General features: G+C 40.0%; 1 long non-coding RNA gene across 1 annotated transcript; it reads left to right on the top strand.

Annotated features, from left to right (window-relative positions):
- Positions 1-5,543: 5,543 nt before the first annotated feature.
- Positions 5,544-7,217, top strand: LOC119033825. Its single transcript, XR_005079380.1, has 3 exons — positions 5,544-5,809; positions 6,866-6,963; positions 7,081-7,217. It is a non-coding gene; the product is annotated as an uncharacterized LOC119033825 (long non-coding RNA).
- The last annotated feature ends 313 nt before the right edge of the window (positions 7,218-7,530 follow it).

The raw sequence follows: 7,530 nt of genomic DNA, 5'->3' as shown, positions 1-7,530 counted from the left end.
TGTCGATGTAGCATTTTTTTCATGCAAAGTTACGTGTTTAATGCGTATTATATTGCAACTTGCCCAACTGCACACTAGATATAAAGTGCTATTTTAATTGCACAATTCTCAATACATTTTACAATAATTAAATACCAACAATGGTAATTTTATAATACAGAGAGAACTAGAACAGACATATAAAGTGCTTGTTGAATTGCACATTGCTCTACTGCCTAAGAATAAAAGATGATAGAATTGCAGACTTATTACATACTACAATAATTCATTAACAGTTATAATTTGTGAGTACCCAACTATGTGGACATGTAAAAATTAAACATTATAATATACAATAGATGATAACACACAACAAATCAGCAGCAGTGGACAAGTTAAAAATGATCACAATTAGTGGCAACAGGTTTGATTTTCCAAAGTTTAAGATGCTTAGAAAATGAAGCAATAGTGGGTAGATCAGGCACTTGGTGTGGAGTTCCAAGAATTTGTCGCTCGATAGGAAAAAGTTGCTTGACCAAAAGTACTTCTCCTTAAAAGAACAGTGCAATCACCCCTAGAGCCTGCTCACTTTCCTGCATTCACAATGGTAGATTAATTTAAGTTACAGTCATTATTTATTTGCAAGACTTTAATTGTCAGTGTTCAGACAGTCTTGGTCCATGTTACTATCAAAAAGAACATGGACCAGTCTTAAATCTTGACAAATGTTTTCATTAGGCGTACTTCAAAGAATGGACTATCTATTCAAGTTTTTGGCTTTTGATATCCATCCATCCATCCATTATCTGTACATTATATGTACGCCTCTTAATCCTCTGCAGGGTCGCGGGGGGGGCTGGAGCGTATCCCAGCTGACTTAGGGCGAAGGCAGGGGACACCCTGGACAGGTCGCCAGTCTATCACAGGGCTACACATAGAGACAAACAACCAGGCACACTCTCATTCACATCTACGGACAATTTAGAATAATCAATTAACCTCAGTATGTTTTTGGACTGTGGGAGGAAGCCGGAGTACCCGGTGAAAACCTACGCTGCACAGGGAGAACATGCAAACTCCACACAGAAAGATCCCAGGCGTCCTAACCGGGACGCAAACCGCGGATCTTCTAGCTGTGAGGCAGCAGTGCTAACCACTGGGCCACTGTGCAGCCCCGGCCTTTGATATGCAGACATTAAATGGTTCAAACATTGGCTCTCATAAGCCACCAGCATAGGCTTGTAGCCATAGCCCTTAAAATTATGAGCATGACCTGTGTGTGTGTGTGTGTGTGTGTGTGTTATTAATAACTTAGAACACTGCTCTGTCACTTTCTGACCTGCCCCACCTGACCTGCAGGTTGCTTGTCAACATTCAGTCACTATTGGCAGGTTTATAAGTAAACAAATAAACAACACCAACCACAAAGATCATTATTTTGTCTCATATTACATTTGTGGGAAGTTATTACATTTACAGATTTTCACTTTCCCACATATGTAATAATTTCCTGCAAATGTAATAGTTATTACATTTGCAGGAAATTCAGTATTACGTTTGCAGTAGGCAAATTTTGTTACGTTTGTGGGAAATTTATTACATTTGCGGGATTATTACATTCAAAGCTGCAGATTTGTATTACGTTTGTGGTTTATTACGTTTGTGGGCAGTTATTACGTTTGCGGGTGTAACACTCCCTATCAGAGAATGATCAAACACAGTGGCCCAACCATCTGCCATCTCTCATTCAGGCCTACAATAACACCACCCACAGCATGACCAGTTTGACCCCACATTACGTGGTGTTTGGAAGATATGCCAAACTATATCACAGTTTTTAAATTGTGTTGATAGGCCAAGTAAAACCAGATGCTTTTTCATTTTTGCTAACAACAGTCACGTTTGCTGCGTGTTTGGTGCAGGAAGAAACAATAAAAACAGACTTCTCTCACAAAAGTGTCGGCAAGCAGGAAGTGTTCACAAGCAAAATAATCCTGTGACACCCCCTTTCATATTGGTGAAAAAAGGCACCACACCAACTGATCACAAAATTATATGGCAAACCACGTGATTTGGTTGCTGAGGAACATGGAGAAGATGTGGGTGGGACAGTGGTGAAAGAGTGACAACGACAGTGACTGTGATAGAGACAGTGATAGAGATAATGAGTTTTGAGAGTTGGGAGATTTGTGACATTTAGCGTGTTTGGAGTGTATAGTTAGTGTGTTATGTAGTGTGTAGAAGCCATTTCAAACCTATTTTAATAGTTTATATTTAAGTCAGTAAATTAAGGTTTTACTTTAAATGATTAATCATAAGGATAAATCTCATTTAAATGTATTAATTTTGATATAAGTGAGGAGCGAGGATGAATGGCTACAGCAGGATAACACTGCGAGGAGAACAAAGGAGGAGACTCAAATAATCAAGAAATCAAGCTGAGAATGAAAGAATTCGATGCACTTTTGGAAACGTTCAAGGAGCTCAATCAGTCAAATAATAACCTGAAATAACCCATCTTGACAGTGCATCCAATACATCAAAACGAACCTCCCACAGTGTGCGCTCCAGCACATCATCAGCAATGTCAGCATACCTGAGGGAGGAAACTAGGAGAGCAGCATTGGAAGCACAAGCCGCTGCTCTGAGACAAAAACAGGCTTTGGCACTCAAGGAGGCACAGCTTATGGCTGAAAAGGAGGAGCTTCAAATTCAAACAGCTCTTGCAGTGTCAAATGCAAAAATAAAAGTTTGAGGATCATGAAATTACAGAATGTGATGGAACGAGTGAATATTATGATGCTGCAACCACAACACACAAACAAAAGAGTGTTAACATACAAAAGGAATCAAGTCTTATTAATGCAAAGAACACTAAGCCCTCTGTCCCATCATAAGGTACAAAGACAACATGAATGCGTCAACACTCATCGAACACCCCAACAACCTTCAGAGCAGACACATGAGCTCTATAATGTCATGAAATGTTTAGACCAGTATCACAGAAATGCTTGTTAAACATCAGCAATCAGCTTGTTTACCACAACGTGATGTTCCTGTATTTTTTGGTGACCCTCTAGAATTTAGATCTTTCATGAAGGCCTCCGAACATGTGGTGGACTCCAAGATAATGTGGACAAAGTTTTCTTTTTGGAGAAGTTCACAAGAGGCCGTGGTTATAGGGAAGCAGCGCAGCTACTGAAGGACCATCATGGAAACCATCTTAAAATTGCAACAGCTTTAATGGACAAATTATCTAAGTGGCCACCAATTAAATTTGAGGATGCAAGAAGCCTTCATAGTTTCTCAATTTTTCTTGTGAACTGCAGCGATGCTATGGAGGCTGTGGATTATATGGATGAGTTGGACAATCTAGCCGACATGAAGGTTGTCATTTCAAAACTTCCATATAAAATGAAAGAAAAATGGAGCGCTTTGACATCAATGAGAAGCGGCAAACTCAAGTAAGATTTGTGGATCTTATGTGGATAAAGAAGCAAACATGCTGAACGACCATCTGTTTGGAGACCTGCAGTACGGTGTACATTTTAGGACAGCCTTAGGATCAGGCTTCATCGTCAGACCTCAGATGAAAAGGTATTAGGTCTCAGGAAAAGCTCTGTCACACTCGCACCAAACAGCCATGAAAAATAGTCATCGGACCAAAAGGCCTGAGAAAAAAAACTTGTTACACTGAACGGCATCAGCACAAACGTTGTCACACTGAACGGAATCAGCACAAAAGTCGTCACACTGAACGGCATCAGCACAAAAGTCGTCACATCGAACGGCATCGGCACAAAAGTCGTCACACTGAACGGCATCGGCACAAAAGTCGTCACACCGAACGGAATCAGCACAAAAGTCGTCACACCGAACGGAATCAGCACAAAAGTCGTCACACCGAACGGAGTCAGCACAAAAGTCGTCACACCGAACAGAATCAGCACAAAAGTCGTCACACTGCACGGTATCGGGACAATCAGTTTCATACAGAGGTCGCGTAAGCTTTGCAGGCATAGCAACAGTAACTAAGGGGGCGGGGCGTAGCGAAGGGTCACATGCGTCATCAAGGTGCGACCGGAAGAAGAGTTGGAAGAGAAGCAGGCTAGAGAGAAGAAGCAGGAGACACGAATGTAAGTTTTACTTTTTATTTATTTATTTATTTATTTATTTATTTATCTAGCTAGCTAGCTAGCTATTTGATATGAACCAAGGGGGAAATATGCAAGTCCGGTCGCTTTTGCGCAGTTTTGCTAAACCTCCCCTGGCCATGTGTATTTGTTTGCAACAGACCCGGCGAGTAATCAATGAAAAGTGCGGTAGATGACATTGTAGGCCATGTTGTTATACGTGACTTGTTGTAATATGTGTGAACTACAACCTGAAGCAGTAAACCTTGCATAAAAGTGCACCGTTTTAGCTGTGGGGAGTAATAAATAGTAACACAGTAATAAATACCTCTACCTCTATAATTATGTCTGTATGTTGTAATCATTACATCACAATTAAAGATGTTTTTGATTAAAACAAATACGTTCCCCGAAAACTAACGCAATGTAATTATAAAATAATATGTTAGTTAGCAACAAAACTATAACTGTGTTGATTTAGTGATCCTGATAACGAAAAGTGGATCTTACTCATTCTCACCTAATTGGCATTTACCCAATTTTATTTCAAAATGTCGCACTGTGGTTGAGCAATAACATTTTGCTTGTTGTACATCTTTTTCAGACACTCATTTGAAGATGTCAGCCCCGACAGAAAGAAGTATCCACAATGCTGAACTGTGTAAACTTACTGTTTCTGAATAAGACTTACAGTACCTATATTTGTTTTCTTTATTTTCCAGTGTGTTGTCAGTCTATTATCATTAGTTTACTTTATTTCTTATTTTGCAGTTAGGACTTATTCTGAGTTTATTTTTTCTGTTGTTTTTCCATTTTTTTCTTTCACCTTGACTTGCATGCAATTAGTGGCAATGCACACAGGTTGTGCACCTCCTCATATAACTCTATGCGGCATCCTCCCTTTATCCATGTTTGCTCCTTCACCAGCACCTCCGTAAACTGCGGTGTGCGTTACTTTCACTCAAAAAAAATTTGAATCTGAATATAGCAGTTTGTTAAGTTGACTGTGTGGGAGTATATTTTACTTTTAAGAGAATACAGCTATATCTTATGTTGTACATTTGTTGTACTTTCTTTTTTTTAAATAAATGTTGATAATGGGCTGCACAGTGGCCCAGTGGTTAGCACTGCTGCCTCACAGCTAGAAGGTCCCCGGTTCGCGTCCCGGGCATAGCAACAGTAACTAAGGGGGCGGCCTGGGATGCCTGGGATCTTTCTGTGTGGAGTTTGCATTTGTGTTCATGTTCATGTTCTCCCTGTGCAGCGTGGGTTTTCACCGGGTACTCTGGCTTCCTCCCACAGTCCAAAAACATACTGAGGTTAATTGATTATTCTAACGGATTATTCTCCGTAGGTGTGAATGAGAGTGTGCCTGGTTGTTTGTCTCTATGTGTAGCCCTGTGATAGACTGGCGACCTGTCCAGGGTGTCTCCTGCCTTCGCCCTAAGTCAGCTGGGATAGGCTCCAGCCCCCGCGACCCTGCAGAGGATTAAGCGGCGTACATATAATGTACAGATAATGGATGGATGGATGTTGATAATTTCCCTGGTAAGCTATTAAGGATCAGTACAAGAGGAGTTAGCCTATGGTTGTCACACTTAACTGTTTCCAGATAAATTGATAAATTTCTTGTTCAGACGTGGTCTAAAACAAAAAGAGATCAGAAGTGCGCTTTTGTCTTGTGGACACCAAATCAGGTAGGCCCACCTTTTGACAATTATGTCTTGCTGTTTCTGATGACATGCTTTTACAATGCAATAGTATTTTCCTTGTGTGCAGGAATCAGTGAATTCTGTATTTTTGAAAAAAGTCTGTGTTTTGGTTTGTGTTCTAACAGTGAGCGACACCTCAGAAGGATTTTAAAAACCCTGGGGTTGAGGCGGAGAGCCTGCCAGTGACCTCTTACGCAAATAAAGAGAGCTGTGAAGGTAAGATTTAAACCTGGTGGTGTTGACTATAAAATAAATAAATTCTGTATTTTCGGCAGCATCTGTAATGCTGGCTACATGCCTAAACAATAACACCTGTTAGTTGTGTAGGCAATGTTTGTCTTTATTGTAATTAAAAGTGTTTAATATGCCACATAATGTCTGTGATTTCCAGTCAGAGTTGAGGCAATGGTCACCTGACCAAGGGATCAGAGCCATGTTGAGACGGGTTCGAGATGTAAGGGCAGTGCAGCCCTGCTACAGGTTGGTTTTTATACTATGCTGTTAATGTCACCAAGTACTGTCTCATTTTATTTCAGAGTTCAATTCATAACCATTTGTAAATGTAGGAATGACATTGCGACAATAATGAGGAAGCTGGATGCCAGTGGTATCCATAGAAGATCGCCAGGAAAGAAAAAGATTGTCAGAAAAAAATTACATCAGCCGTGGGCCAAATGACACCTGGCACATTGATGGTACTAATTTCATCTTTTTAACTGTAGAGATTCCCCTCTGAGATGGTAACATTAATAATACTCATGGCAAAGGCATACTCTTTACCCATTTAGGGAATGACAAGCTCAAGTTTTTTGGAATGTGGATACATCTGGGAATAGATGGGTATGTATGATGAAAAACACTTCAAAAAGCTTTTACCATATCATGATGTTAAAAAAACTAATAATTAATGTTAAATGAAGAACAGTTTGTTGATAGACTCTCTGTCGAAGAAAGGATGTAACAACATACTCTATGTGCAACCAGAATGATTAAGTCAAATATTTGTGTGAACATGTGCACCTTGTCCTTCTGGTGATTCAGATTTTCTAGAAAACTTCTTTGGCTGAAGGTGGGCACGTCAAACCGGAAGCAGCGAGTTGTGGCGAGATATTTTTATGATGCAGTACAGGACCAGCGTGGTAAGCACTGGATTTTTTGTATTTCTTGGAATTCTTATTAATTGGGAGTTGTGGAGTTTTTGATAAAAGCTGTTTTTGATGTAGTCACATACAAAAGATTTAAAATTCATTTTTTAGGATGTCCTTCCTTGATTCGGAGTGACAGAGGGAAGGAAAACCATCTTGTAGGTCAAATGCAGATTGCATTTCATATGCGCAAGCTGGGAAACCAGGCACGGCTGCGCTTTAGAATGGGGACATCTGTCCATAATCAGGCAAGTTTTTAAACAAATATTTGTAGACAAGCACTGATGACATTCAAAAAACGTATGGCTTATTGTGTGTGTGTGTGTTTGTGTGTTGTTTAGAGAGCGGAAAGCTACAACAGCATCTTAAAGAGGACGTGGATTAAGAAATGGCTGACAAAATAAGAGGTACCAAAACTAAGTCATTTGCAAATGAACATAAAAATGATTTTGCACCTTTAACACCTCCACAGCACACAGACCATTCATCCATGCACTGCGTTAATGACAAACCCTACAGACTTCCACCGCTCATTGTAGAGTTGGTTTTAGTTTTAGTTCT

This window comes from Acanthopagrus latus, chromosome 15, assembly GCF_904848185.1.
Source record: "Acanthopagrus latus isolate v.2019 chromosome 15, fAcaLat1.1, whole genome shotgun sequence".
Taxonomy (NCBI): Eukaryota; Metazoa; Chordata; class Actinopteri; order Spariformes; family Sparidae; genus Acanthopagrus; species Acanthopagrus latus.
The sequence above is the reverse complement of the archived record's forward strand: the minus strand, read 5'-3'. Positions and strand labels throughout refer to the sequence as shown.